At 50.0% G+C, this 15,497-nt stretch overlaps 1 protein-coding gene across 1 annotated transcript in view; it reads right to left on the minus strand.

Annotated features, from left to right (window-relative positions):
* COL23A1 (collagen type XXIII alpha 1 chain) overlaps positions 1–15,497 on the minus strand; it is a gene marked incomplete at its 5' end in the record, with an annotated part of 201,626 nt that overhangs the window by 180,316 nt on the left and 5,813 nt on the right. The gene's annotated exons all lie outside the window — the stretch shown is intronic.

Below are 15,497 nucleotides of genomic sequence, written 5' to 3' on the forward strand. Positions count from 1 at the left end.
CACCCTCTCCTTTGCATTCTGTAACAGCCACCCCAGACAATGTTTCCTTCATCCATAAAGGTTTCTCTGACTCCACCTTGCACCAATATAGATGCTCCACAAAAAAAAAAACAAACAACAAAAGCCAACAAAAATTGCCAAAGACAATGTGCAGTTACATAACCGAGTTGTGGAATGGCTGCCACAGACAGAAGCCAGTTAGCGTTATTACTAACTTTCCCCCCACTGCCTGGAAAACCATCTCTAGGAGTCACCTTTTTGGGACAACAGCCCAATACTTCATCTGCCATTCTTGCGCAAACCCCTTGTTGCCATCTCACCAGGGCCAATAGCCAGGCTCAGTCCCTGCTCTCCACCAAGGCCTGACCCTCACTGAATGAAACGGAAGCCTGGGATGGAGGGTTCACCTTGGCGTTCACCCATCGGCAGGGAGCAGCCACCTCAAGGAGGTTTGAGTCCTCAAACTCCTCTTCTTTTACAGACAAACCAGCTGGGTTACCAGTGGTGGCTCGCAGGGGTCTGCTGTGAAACCACTTGCTCAGCAGAGTGGGGCTCCGCTGCTATTCCAGAGGAAAAGAATTACTTTACGCAAGTAAAGGACTAAAAAAAAAATAAAAGCCAGGAAGGTGAAGACCCCTCAGAAGCATCCTGTGGTTTCACACCTTGAAGTCGGGCCACTTCACTCTTCCCTTAAGGATTTCACCTTAAGGTGCGCGGTTGTTAGAATTTTCTCCTGTTCAGCGATTACAGCATAGTCTTGAAGCAAGCAGACATCAAGCTTCAGAGGGGATGAGTTAAAACAGACTTCAAAATAACACACTCGTGTCACCGATCAGACCAAAAGCCCCCCCGGGGCAGCGCACCACCTCTCAGAGCAAAGAGGGCCCGGAGAGCCTCGCTGCAGCCTCACACCTCCAACCTCAAACACATAACGGACTTCTTACGACAGCTCCCAGGTTGCTGCAACAGCTGCCCACGGACTAAACCTTCCAGAAACTCTTCCACACACACGTAAGCACGCCCACCCCTCTGCTGTCCTGCCTGCTGGCAAGGAGGTTCACTCGTTTCACTCATCTTAATCCCCTCTCTGTGTTTTAGAAGGTACGGGATTCAGATGTTTTAAAGACACCCGTACACGCCTCTCATTCCCAGGCTGAAAGGCAATCCCAACGAACAGCAACACAAACGCGCGCTTGCAAATCGTTCTTTTTGCTGTACCTTCCCCAAGAACTGAGAAACGGCAAATTCCAGGAGACTCACCTCAGCCACGGCGAGCAGAGCCCCGTCCCACCAGCCTGGAGCCCCCTCCATGCTCCCGAAACACCCCACAAGGGCTCAGCAGATCAACAGGAAGACCTCCCAGGAGCCCACCGAGCCTGTGCTTTTCCGGAAGGGCGGGTAGAGCCCCACAGGCACACCTGGGATGAGGGTGGTGCATCAGGAGCAGCAGCTGTGCGCAGTTACCAGCAAAAGCAGGTGACAGCACCGCTTCTTAACGGGCCGTGTGTGCAGGGGGAAGGAGCCCCTTTGAAGAGGGGGAGCCGCCCTATTTGCCTTTTCTGTTCCCCTCCCTGAGATATTCCAATGGAGAGATGCTCCTGGTGTCCCTCCTGGCTCGGCAGGAAGGGAGGCAGCAGCCAGTTTTGGGGTCATTCCTGGGGGCAGAGGGGACGTGGGAGAAGGAAGAATCTGGCAGTACAGGCTCAGCGTGACGGTTTTCAGGCTGCAGACGGTGCCCTCAAGTCACGGGCGAGGTGGGGAGGTCCTTGCCACAGTCCCTTTGGGGTCACAGTCCCTTTGGGGTCACAGCCCCAGAGCAGCACAGCTCCACCGCTTCCCAGGCTGACAGTCAGCGCTGCTCTTCCTTTCACCCTGAAAAAGAACTGCGAGCTATACAAATAAGAGAAGAAATGTTGCTTGTTTCATCACTTTTTAAATGGCCATTTGGATTTTTTTAAAATCGCTTTAAAAGCTTTAATAAAAATAAGTTTTAAAGTCTACCGAGTATTTTTTTATTATTATTATTTTGCCCTGACAAGGATGCTGCGAGGCGTTTAGAGGGCCAGGGCTCCGTGCTGGGGCTGACAGCATATCAGCCATCGGGACAGCAGCTAAAGCGTAAAACACTACTATGTGTGATGATGCTACAAAATGGGATTTTAGATCTTAAATGACACAGCTTCAATGCGTGCGTTTCCTCTCCCTTGAGCGCGCATTGTTTTACACCCAGGAAGAAGCCAACGTTTTCAATATTTGGTGGCAAAGGCCAAACTTCTCGGGGTATCAGTGCCAGGTTTGACATCGCCACTTCGTTACGGTGGCTCTGTGTGGGATTCCTGCCAGCGGCGCTGAGCTCGCTGTGTGAAGTGGCTGAAATTCAGGGTAGTAATGGCATATAGATACACCGCAGTGATACAGCCATAGGAAATCCCCAACTACAGCAGGCAAAACTTCCAAAATTAGGTATCAAATCAACTTTAAAGCAAAACAGTTCAACAGACTGTTGGGTTCAAGCAACACATAATTACCAGCTTAAACCAAATCAGGATGGAGCCACCCAATTTCAGCCATGCCCTGCAATGAAATCCCCTGGGGACGAGCTCTCGGCACAGAGCCGCCAGTCAGGGCCAATCTGGAGCAAAGAGGAGCTAAAACCTGCAATAAGCAAAGCCCAGAATAAAACCCAGTAAAAGAGGATGGGTATTTACCCACTGAGGAGAAGGAACATGTTGCTTACTCCCTGTTCCTCTGTTTTCATTGCGTTTTGCTTTGCCACTTAACAAGCACTAAAGAGTATATAGACATATATATGGGATGGGATATATATATGTGTGTGTGTATATATAAATAAACCCTCTTCTTTGTTATAAACACCACCATGGGGCTGAAGAGGAGGGGGGCTTCCCAGGGAGGGAGGGGGTTGGAAACATCCACTGACCTGATGGGGTGGGAAGGATGGAGACAGGCTGCTTCCAACTTCAGAGCCCCTCGTTAATTCAAAAATGTGAGGTTTGGGGTTTTTTTTCTTACTAAATCCCAAGCCCCTACTTTAACAAAACACAGCCTCCCCTTCTCTGCTTTCTTTTTTTTTTTGTTGTTTGTTTGTGTGTGTGTAAAAGCAGAGAAGCCTGGCTTTTATCAAGGGCCTGAATGTGTCTTTGTGTCACTATAACCAAGAGGAACCAAACCATTGTGCTGCTGCTCCTCCATATACTCCAGACCTCGTGTGTCTGATCATCTCCAGCACGGCTGTCTGCCCCCGGCACCGGGGCACGACCGAGCACCCAAGGATGCTGCGAGGCACTGATGCACTCTGACCTTACGCCTGTGTGAAGAAATAGTTTAAAGACTGTGAACCTTTTCACTCTGCAAATGAAACAGAGTTCCTTAAAGTCTGGCTTAATTCACATTAAAGCAATCCTCAAGGAGCTAAAATACACTGCTTTTATCCTTAAAGTCAAAGGTCTGCATAAACTCCCAAGTTGGACTTGAACACCTCTTACTGGGGAATCTGACTTTAATCTTTGAGATTAAAATGAGACCTGTATGCAGTCCTGATCTACAAAACAGATATATCAAAAAAGATAAAAGAAATGTAGCAGAAAAGAAAAGCACGTGCAATTTCTGGCTGGGGTCAGGGCACCTCTGCCTTCACACTGCGCTCCAGCACGGGATGGACAGGCGCCCAGGACAGGGCAGGGGCAGACCCTCATGCAGCAGTCACCCCAGTAACGAGGATGGCCCCTGGACTCAACCCTCCAGGACCGAGCTGGAAAAGCTGTGATTTAGGATGCAAAGCTGAGGTAACTAATGTAAAGAAGCAAACGAACACAAGAAGTCCCTGTGTCCATGGCACAGAGGAGCATCATCACCCACATCAACAGCACACAACCCACTACCAACAGTGTGCTTCCCACCTAATCCCCCTCTAATAAATAACCATCTGTCTTCAGACAAGCTAACACCAGCTGCCAGTAGCCAAAAAGCCAGGCTTTCTCTTAAGAAATGGGACACACATTCCTTACGGTTCCCTATCAGGACCTGTTTTTGCAATCAGCCGTGCCCTCAAGTCCCTCTGGGACGGTGCTTTAAGTCTCTTGACAAGGGCCCTGCGCAACACAGTTGAACATATTTAAATGTTTGCACAATAGGGACCCAGAAGCATCATTATTTGGTAGCAGTTACTGCCAAAGCTTCCCAAAATATGAAGCAGATCATATCAATACCAACTGTTCTCATCTTCCAGACAGATCTGCTGGGGAAAAAATGTAAAAAAAAAGAAAAAGAAAAATCTGTTCAACATCTCGTCCAAGCTCTTCAACCTCTCTCAGCAGCGAAGCAGCACAAACCTGCTCGATCCCCCTGCACCAAGCGCGCCGCGCGCTGGAGTAGCACGAACGGAGATTGCTCAGAGACAGCAGAAAACAGGAAGAAAACCCAAACTCGAGCTAGAAAGAAACATTTCCAGATGTACTGTACTGATAGACCTCATCTCTACTAGCAGGGTTTTTTTAGAAGTCTGACCACAAGCATACAGATGTATGGGAACTCCATCGAATCTATTTAATTTTTCTTTGTAAATACTTCCCTCTCCATGTCATACTTGCTGGGAAGCCGCCCAAGAGCCTGGGGCATGAGGAGTAACATTTTTATGTGGCGCACAGAGCTTGAGTTTAAGAGGTCCACCCAGGGGCCGCTGGCCTCCAAGTTCTGCTTGTACAGCCAACGACCACAGCCGTGCTACGAAGAGCCAGAAGCAAAGGGAGAAACGTGGGCTTTCTTGCAAGCGCATAGGAAACATCACACGTGGGGAGGGAGGAGCCAAGTCCACCACTGGAGTTGTCTGGACAGAAATGGTCCCAGTCAACTTGCACAAAAGGGAACCTTCTGATGAATGAAGTCCCATGCTGTCAGGGGTCAGTGGCTCTTGCCATGGGGTCGCTCAGGGGGTTTAAAAAGTAATCAGCCATCCCCAGGCAAAGATTGGCTTTTCTTGGCCTTCAAGTCTTGTCATGATTGCAATCATTTTGAAAAATAAACCATAAAGGGCAGCCACCCTTCAGTAGAAGCCAAGCTGTCTTAATGTCTTCAATAAACAAGCAAATAAACAGACCAAAATTAAACACAAGCCAGAAACATGAACAACGGCTTCAAATGCAACCAATGCAGCCCCAAATCCCTACCCCAACCAAGGTTCAGTGTGGCCTACAAGATGAATGTGAGGTCTTTCACAAATACCTCCCCAACTCCATTTCGTAGAAAAAGGTGGACTTCTGGCACCAAATTAGCATTTAACCCAGTGACGGGCTTTCTCGAGCCCCCTCCGCGAGTGCCCTGGCTACGCTCAATTCATCCTACATATGCAGTTTTTTCTCCTTCCTGCCCCACTAGGTCACATTACAAAAAGCGAACGAGCATGTGCTGGGTGGGCAGGGGGACATTCAGGACCTGCCATCCCCTGCATTTCCAGCAGCTCTTTGCCTCGCTCCTACAAAAGGCTGTGAGCTCGCTCCCAGGGATGAAACCCAAGAAGCACATTGTATTTGCACAGGCTGCCAAACCCGAGAGTCCAGGAGCATCTTGGCACCAGCATATCTTCTGCCACATGATAAAACAAAGACTGATGGGGACAAACGAAGAACAGGTGGAGGTTTAATTAGGTCACTGGACCATGTGAGCGCAACCTGCAAGGCTGCATTAACGCAAATGCTTGCACCCACCACGCTCGTGCTGAGGATGGAAAGCCACAGCCTGCAGAGATGATGGCCTCCCCCCAGGGCTGGACGCTGCGTACAAGTGGTGGGATTACCATGAGGTCATAGCTGGGAAATGACGGGAATTGTTGCCTCTTGGGTCCGATTTAGAAAAGCAGAAAGAAATACAGCCTTTTTACTGTCTAGTTTATCATGGCAGGACAGGTGCAATTAAAAAAAGATCGGCAACTGAATCTGTCTCCTCATGCTACTTCTCCATGCAGCGTGTCACCACGAGGACCTGTCACTCAGAGACCGGGGTACCTTGTCCACAGACACGGCGAGGTCAGGTCAATGGTTGGTTCCTGCACATCCAGCACCAACCCCAGCCCGGTACAGCCACCGCGTCTCTGCCACCCCACCCAGCACCCCAGGGCCAAAGGACCCCAGGGACACTGCTGCAGCAATGCTGTCTCCTCTCAATCACGGATGGACCAAGCCATAGCCAAATCATAGAATCATAAATGGTTAGAGTTGGAAGGGACCTTAAAGATCATCTAGTTCCAACACCCCTGCCCTGGGCAGGGACACCTCCCACCAGCCCAGGTTGCTCCAAGCCCCGTCCAACCTGGCCTCGAACACCTTTAGGGATGGGGCATCCACAACTTCCCTGGGCAACCTGTGCCAGTTTCTCACCACCCTCACAAGAAAGAATTTCTTCCTACTATCTAATTTAAATCTCCCCTCTTTCAGTTTAAAACTGCTCCCCCTTATCCTAGCGCTACACTCCCTGATCAAGAGTCCCTCCCCAGCTCTTCTGTAACCCCTTTAGGTACTGGAATGCTGCTATAAGGTCTCTCTGAAGCCTCTTCTCCAGGCTGAACAATCCCAACTTTCTCAGCCTGTCCTCATAGGAGAGGTGCTCCAGCCCTCTGGTCATCTTCGTGGCCTCCTCTGGACTTGCTCCAACAGGTCCATGTCCTTCTTTTGTTGGGGGCCCCAGAGCTGGACACAGCACTCCAGGTGAGATCTCACCAGAGTGGAGTAGAGGGGCAGAATCTCCTCCCTCTCCCTGCTGGCCACACTTCTTTTGATGCAACCAAGGATACAGTTGGCTTTCTGGATTGTGAGCGCACATTGCTGGCTCATGTTGAGCTTCTCAACATTTAAAATAGCTTTTCAGTGATTTCCTACAGCCAGACTGGCTTCATGGAAAACAAAGGTGCAGGAGTGCTTGGTCCCACGGATGCAGGAGAACTGCCACACCCTTAATGCATCTGGGGACAAACCTGCTGGTGTCACACCGCCTTCCCATGGAGCAAGTGTATCAGACATGATAAGTTAAATAATTTCACTGCTGATCTAGATTGCCAGTTGCTGCAATAAAGGTAACTCCTGGTCCACACTCAGGATCAAGACTGGGATGCACCAAGCTCAGCAGCTACTAAAGACTGACAAAAGTAGGATTTTCATGCTGTAAAATTCCCGCTCACTCGGATTACTGCAGCTTCAGCTAAGAAACCTTTTGACAAAAGAAAATCCTGACTCCTTTGTCCCCACCACTGGCTTAACTGAATGGCTCACTCAAGCCAACTTCCCAAGAAGTTCTGTTATACAAATGGTTCATGATCTAAATATGTTTTTTCCCAAACTCTTTGGAGGTGTGACCCACCCTGGTTCTTCACCTTCAGTGACTCCAAGCAGTTCCTAGAAGTTATTCGCCGTATTTACAGGTTTCCCCCTTTAGCCTCTTTGCATCTTCCCAGGGAACTGTGACAAATATTTTGAGAAAACAGACAAAAGTTCCCTGATCTTTCTCTGCTTCTATGTCTGAAATAACACCTGGTGCCTTAAGTACGATCCCAGCTTGCACGATGGATGCTTGGCTTGTGTTTTGGGCTGAGAGGTAAGGGGCCAGAGAGAAGCACATCAATCCACAGTTGTGGCTGGTCCTCCTAAGCCAGGCAAGCCACACTTCTCAGTGAGCAACTGTTGCAACATAATTACTTAGTTAAAATGCAATTAGGACTCTCAGCTACAGCCAACTATGGGTTTCACTCTCCAATTTACCTTCCTTCATCCCCTGAAAATATGACGGTCGAAGGAGGAGCAAATTTGGCAACATGAAGGCATGCTATTTAGGTGCTGGAGTTCAGAGGAATACCTTCCTTTAAGGAAACTCTCTTTAACGAGAGCTGAAAGGGCCTCTCTTGCCCAGGAATCTAAAATAACCCAAAAGCTACTGATGGATTTGCCCCTTGGGGATTAATTCCAGCCTTTATTGGCACGACAGGAGTGCTGGGTATTTGGCTGCTTTAAAGTGCACTACACTTACTGCCCCTGCAACCCTACAAAGTAATAGAAATTACCTGGTTTTAGAGCAACAAAACAAGAGCAAACAAGCAGCACCAGGGCAAGCGCAATGTTTCTGGTCTCTGAATGGCAAAACAGGTTTATGGATAGTTCGGGACTTCTCAAATGGGAAGCCGAGGGCAGAGGCTGGTGGGGCAGATGGGGCTGTTCACGCAGCCTGTGCCTGGGCTGGCGCCCCCTCAAAGAGGCCGGAGGGACACTTACTTAACAGTATCTGCTGAGGCATGAAGCAACACCCACCCAGTGCAGCGAGAGCGGAGGCGTAACCGTCACACAGCCCATCTGCTCCACTTTGATTTTGACTGCTGCTATCTACACGCTCCCAGCCACACGTGCAGGTTTTGCAGTGTGTGCTTGTGCGACGCAAGCCATGAAACATCAGCCTGGAGCTCCTTGGTGGCAGAGAAATAAGGCAGCTCTTTCTTCAGAGATACATCAGCAGTAGCTGACTCCCCCAAAATCATTTCTGTGCTAAAACCTGCTTCTATCAACACTGCATGAACGATAAGATCAACCTAAAGCACTCCGGGTCTGAAACGCATTCCCATCCTGTTACATATAGGATGGACAGGAGATGACGGCACTACTGGCTCGATGAGACGGCATGGAGACGCAGTAGGTACCACGCCAAGCACAGTTGATTTTCAATAGTCAGTTCTGCAAAGCCAAGTCGCTGCTTACATGGGCAACGCTCATCCATCGTTTGAACAAGAAAGAGAAGGAAACCAACTGGAAGCTGATGGGAAACTCCCAGGTGAGTCAGTTCACAAGCATTGAACCAACCTGCTTCAGAGCCTCCTCTCTGGAAAGGCAGCGCCGAAGGGGCTGGCAGCAAAAAATATCTGTGCCTGGATAAATGACTTCATATGTCGAGACAAAGATAAAGTTACACAGAGCCTCTTGCAGAGGATATGGTCATCAGGTTTATTTTTGTAGTTTTCATTACACTCAAAATAACTTTGGCAGACTTAGAAAAAATAAATTTTCAAAGCCTTCTCCCATTGATGTCACCAGTTTTAATTAATTTTTGCTGAAGTGGTCTAAAGATGAATGCTGCCGGGAAAGGGCTGGTTCCTGGTGTACTGCTCTGGGCTTCCGTGTTCAAACGCCGGAGCTGCACCAAATGCCACCAGGATAAATACTGCCGCGGTCTCACTGGGAGATGGCTCCGGCCCATTATCCTGCGCCAGTGGTTTTGAGGTCAGACTGCCTTTTAGCTCCCGCCTCTGACTCCGTGTCAGAGGCGCTGCCAGCTCTGGGAATAACACTGGTACCACGATATTTCCTGCCTCGGAACGTCTTGGCCACATCCAGCATTTAATGTCACTTCGGCAGGACATTAAATGTCACTGCTGGCTGACACAGCCGCTGAGCTGGTAGCGTATTGTTCGGATGGGTGATGAGAGCAGGGGACGTGCCTTCCCTTGGACGCCAGCGTGCCGGGCAGCTCGCTTTGAGAGCAGTCCCCAAATTCCCAGACTCAGACCTCCCCTTTGCTGCACACCTGGCTGTCACCTGCTGCTCCCGCCACCACCACCAGTTCCTCACCAGGGGTGCAGAGCAGCGCCAAAAGTGGCGTTGCAATAGAGAAAAGCAAGCCAGCCTGAGCAGAAGTCCCCCTGACACTGCCATGGCATACCTGGCTGCCGCTGCAGTGCCAGCAACTCTCTCCGGACACACAGCAACTCTCTCCAGACAGACACACAGCAACCCACGGGGCCACAAGAAAATCATTCCTCTGCTTTCAAGAGGGCCTTTGGGCTCTTTCCCCCTTGCCCACTGGCACCCTGCAGCATACAACACATGCAGGAGTTGCACGGCTGGGAGGAGATGCCAAACCAAGCAAGACTCCCTCCCTCCATTTATTCCCATCTGTTACAACCACTCAGGAAACAACCCCCAACCCATAGGACTCCATCAACGGAGAGTCCTGAAGCCACGAAACAACTGCCCTAAGCAGAGCTTTAAGGTTCCCAAGGATGAGACGGGGGCCCACCATTCTGCGGTGGCTGCTTTCCGGGACCTTCTGTAAGAAGATGGAGGGTATCCGTGCCCATCCCAGGTAGGTCCTGGGAGAAGGCGGCTGGCGGCCCCCGCACATGTGGCGCACAGACACGGCTCCAGATGTCCTCAGGGCCTTCCACAAATATCCAAAAGGGACTGGGGAATGGTCGCCAGGAAGGAGCTGATGGAAGGTAGCCAGCAGTCATTTCTATGCTCAAAGAGCGTTTTTCCAAAAGCTGCTAAGATCTGCGATCAGATTGTATTTTTGAAGGGGTAAGATTCAAACCCACGTTCAACAGAAAGTAAGTGCCTGCATTTAAATGGCACCGTTTGTCAAAAGTCCTTCCCAGCCAGTTGTTCTTCATTATTTACATGCTTTAACGCTTGGGATTTGGCTCGTTTTTTAAAATCCTGACACAGGTTTTGCCGTGCAGGAGAGAATTCTGACTGTGTTTGTAAGTTTAGTGCAAAAAAATCCTGCTTATACTAATACTGTAATGATAATGTCCTAGCCTCCTGCGGGCAAAGTCAGACCGAGAAAGTAAACCCTGCCGAAGCGAAGTGACTGGCAGGGTATGGGAAACCGAGGCAAGGAGGATTCAGGAAACACTGTAAAACTTAAAGATGTTATAAAGCTCTTTGTCTCATTCTAAATCATAGAAATTGCAGAAAATTACTGAGTTTTAATGGTTTCAGTAGGCTGAAAAGAGTCTTTTGAGGTGACAAGTAGGGAATACTTCAGATGTTTAAGCTCAGTAGATACAAAGCAGCTCAGAAAAGCAGACATCCCCACTAATTTAAAAAATAAATACTTGCTTTCATGTGCTATTTTCCCATATCTATTTAACTATCCTGAAGGACTCATGACTCAGAAATGCAGAACTCCAGACCCAGATACTGAAGATGTAACAAGAGCGCAGTAATCGAGAGCTGCTATCACGCAAGAGTGCGAAACAAAGAGCCGGCGTTCCCAGAGCTCAGCGCATCCCATTTGGGCTGCTGGAAAACATCTGCCCTTTGTCAGGACTACAAAGCAAGCAGAGCCCTCTCCTTGATCTCCAGCAATTAGGGAAATTCTGTTGTGCTAATTACCTGGGGAGACAAGGAGGGCGGAAGGCAGATAGGAGTGACACTTGAAGACAACATTTACACCAGTAAAAATTAGGCAGCTATTTCAAGTCACTGGGAACCACTAAAACCGCACCAAACTTCCCCAGTGAGCCGGAGAAAGCTGATCCCTGTGTATAAAGTTAGGGTAAAAATTAAAAAAAATTAAAAAATTAAAAACTATATAAATACTAATAAGCTCTGCAAAAGAGCCTCTGGAGTTGCTGAGTCTGCAGAGGTAGGGAGGATTTTAAATGATCAGCTTCCCCAAGTACACATGGTTTGAATTGCCGAGAAATGGAGCAATCCGCCGTCCTGCAGGCTGGAGTACCACTCCGCTCTTCCCGCTGCCAAGCCATTATTGGGAAATATTTGTCACATATTAACTGGAACATCACATTACTACACTGAACATTTAACACTCTTTGGTAATATATACATACGTTCAAAGGCATATGACACCGTCTCAGCGTGAATTCAAGATGAAGACAGGGATATGCATCACCCAGCAGCCAGGAAATTTGGAGTTAAGGCTCCGGAGCGCAAAGCCTGTGGAGGTGCTGTTAAATAAAAAGGCACATGGAAATGCAACGCATACGTTGAAATATGCAGTGCAAGAGCAGCCCAAAGAGCTGGGGGTTTCACACCCTCAGTCTGCAATACAGCACGGACTAGCCACCAGGCAGGGCATTTTCTGCGGACTGGGGCTCGGTTTAAGCCTTTTTTTTTTAACTGGATTTAAGAGGACATGCTTGGTCTCAGGGTCTAGCATGGTGCATCCAGCACCTCGGGCTCTCAAGGGACCTTCTCATAGACCCTGAAGACTTTTGGCATGGCAAATACTGTATTTAACAAAAGCCTTCTGCACCTCAGATTTCAGAGAATGGTTTAGGTTGGAAGGGACCTTAAAGAACATCCAGTTCCAACCCCCTGCCCTGGGCAGGGACACCTCCCCCCAGCCCAGGTTGCTCCAAGCCCCGTCCAACCTGGCCTTGAACACCTCCAGGGATGGGGCAGCCACAGCTTCTCGGGGCACCCTGCGCCAGGGGCTCCCCACCCTCAGAGTAAGACCGCCGGGTGCTGGATGCACCCCGCTAGACCCTGGCAGCAAGTGTCTCTTCTTAAATCCATTTCAAAAGACTGTGCTGAAATATACAAGGGGAAGAAATAAAAAAAGACTCCTTTAGAAAAAACCAAAATGCAGTCAGAGGCCACTCAACTGCCAACTAAGTGTCTGCAAGCGTGAAGTTTTCATCTTGCTTTCACCCACCTCCAAGCGCTCATCTGCTGGAGGCCATCCTAAATGCCACACCAACAAGTGGTCCTGCACCTGCTGGATCTTATCTTGCAGCAAAGGCTGTGTGAGGATCCCACCAGAGAAAGAGGCTGAACATAAAGGGACGAGGGGCCTCTCTGCAAAACAGTACCGGCCTGGCGCAGGGAACGACAAGAATAAAAATACGGAGCTGCTGTTTCGCAGCGAGCCAACACATGGGGACAGCAGCACGCGATCGCTGCGGCCCCGTCCCAAATAGCCGGGGGGAGGGCTGAAAGGCCACGGTCCGTACCAGAGCAGGGTCACCAACTTGCCCCGTCGCAGCACTTGGGAGCCCGACCCGCACCTGCCCCAGGTGGCCCAAACCCCCGGGGGATGCTCTCCTCTCCCTCGGCCACCGAAATGCCCAAACCACGAAGGAGCCAAAGCGACACCAAGTTGTTGCCATCGTCGTCCCCCCCCCCGTTGCTTTGGTTGAATAAATAACGCAAAACCCGACTGAACGCAGCACACCGATGCTGAGAGCGACTACGGAGACACCTTTTTTTGCAGCACCCCGAGCATCAGAGCCAGAATAGTAATTTTTTAAGGGTTTTGGTTTGGTTGGGGTTTTTTGTTGGTTTTTGGTTTGGTTTTGTTTTGGTTTTTTTTTTCAATTATGATGATTTTTCTTGAGGACTTGTGTGTCTCCGTGGTCCTGGCGAAACGGCCGGGCCCCCTCTGCTGGCCACTGGCCCCGCCGCTGCCGGCCCGGCCCCGCCGCTCCCCCCCCCCCCGCCCAGCCCCGCGGCTCCGCCGCCCCCTGCCCGCCCCGGGGGGGGCCACGGGGGAAGTCAAAAGAGTGCTGTAACCACCCAGCTGGGCCCTAGAACCGAATAAGGTGACTTACTGCTGAGCACACAGCACAAAACGGGTGGGTTTGGGGGGAAAGAGGAGCTTGGGGGTTTGGGTTTTTTGGGGGGAAGGTATAGGGTGAAGGGGAGTGGGTTTTGTTCTGGGTTTGTTTCGGTTGGTTGGGATCTTTTTACAAGCACTAATTTAGGTCTTCGCTGTAGTCAAAATAACTCATTTAAGTGGATCGTAGTCATCTTGCCCCAAACTGCTCTTAATGTGTAGCAGGTCCATTTTATCAGAGCGGTCCCCTAAAACACAACCCCCGCCCCCTCAAACCCCAACGAACCCCCCCAGCGACTCGCTTCAAGGAAAAACGGGTCTTGTTTAAGACAAGCCCAGCTGGCAGGGCAAGCTCTGAGCGCCCGGTTTGCTCCTGCCACTGCCCGCGGGCCTGCGAGTGCCCCTCTTCCCAAAGAGGCACCGAGGGAGGGACGACAACGGCACGACGATGCAGACGGCACCAGCATCGACCATTCGGTGGGCTTGCTTTAAATCCCGTGATAAGAAGGAAGTCTTCTTAACCTTAGCGGAGTTCCTGGAGGAGGAAAGTCCCCCAGCCCAGGCATTTAGGATACCCCCAGGAAAGCAGGAGCGGGGCTGCAGCCAGGGCTGCCGGCGCTGGCCCCGTGCTCCCTGCCTCCTCCTGCCCGTGGGCAGGGCTGGCGGGATCTCCCTATCTCCCCGTTCCCTCCGTGGAGGGGATTTTCTGTTCCCCAGGGGCTATTTTTTTGGTGCGTGGAGGCGAATTGAAGCTTAGCTGTTAGTTCACAACCTGGCATCATACCTCTGCAGCAAATGCCGGTGAGGGCCACGAGCTCTGGGGATGTTCCCTGATCAAGCTCTTTAACTACAGAGCAGAAGGCAATTCAGCCTTCTTCAGTAGAAATTAAAAAAAAAAAAAAAAAAAGAAACACATGTAAAGATACCTTTGATTTGCTCAAAACCAGCTGAACACGACAGCTCAGAAGAGCATCCCCACCTAAGCACAGCGCTTGGCTCCCGGAAAGGTGGTAGCCAGGAGCAGTCAACGATGCCACAACGTTTCCTACCTGCCAGGAAAGCGCTTCTCCTTCCTTCGGCTCACAAATTACTTTGACGTTCGTTACTAATGACTGTAACGAGTATTTCAGCCGCACGTGGGAAAACCTTCCCCTTCCTCTCTTCCCCCCATCTCTCCAATGCAGCAACCAGCAAACCCGGTGACCCGGAACCAAATTGGGACTTTCCTGGCCACAAAGGAGCCTCTTTAATCCCAAGTGTATTCTGCAGGGCAAAGGAAAAGCCTCTTGACACTCAAGCGCACCAGTAGGGTCCTGGTTGCACAGACCGGAGCGAGACGCAGCCCGCAGAGCCCCGTGGGGCTGACGGGCTTGGTTGGGTCTGCGCATCAGAAAGGAGAAAACTAATTTGACCACCCGTGTCTGAAGAGCTGAAAATAAGCATGGTTGGTGTCTCAGCTGACGGAGTGTGGTTAGAAGGCAGCGAGGCGTACAGGACGCCCAGAGAAGACTTCCACTAGAAAACCAGTAAGTACAACTGCCGCAGCACATTTAAAAGCGTCCTTACTGAAATGTTTCCGAGGTTATCACACATAATCTTATGGGGAAAAAAAGTCCACCTTTTTTGCCCTGTGAGTATGGACTAACGCTGTGCGTTCTGGTAGGATCATATCCAGGGTGGCAGGGAAAGCCGCGACTGCCCGTTTGCCTATTATCAGTCTACAAGTAGCATTCAAGGGTCGGTTTTTTTCTTTAAAACCAGAATTGGACTATCTGCTGCTTGCAAGGCTCCGAAACACGCCTAAGCGTTCTCCCCCATCAAAGCACTGCACATCTTTCACCCATCCTTTGCTACTTCTGTGAAAAGCAAAAAAAAAAAAAAAAAAAAGAGCAGAAAAGGCTTGAAGTGCCTCAGCCCAATGTCGTCCATGCCTTTCGGTGCGACAGCCCAGCACTTAACGGAGCATTTCTATAAATAAGATTCCTTTACAAACTAATCTAAGCTGTTTATTGTTTCCAAGGACCATGCACTTCCACAGCAGAACAGGAAGTTTTGACAGTTTAAGAAGTTCATTAAACTCTGGGAGGAAATTTAAACAATCAGTGACAGCTTTCATACAGCAAGGCAGCGCCGGCGAAGTCGCTACCCTC

Source organism: Vanellus vanellus (assembly GCF_965231255.1).
Source record: "Vanellus vanellus genome assembly, chromosome: 13".
NCBI classification, from domain to species: domain Eukaryota; kingdom Metazoa; phylum Chordata; class Aves; order Charadriiformes; family Charadriidae; genus Vanellus; species Vanellus vanellus.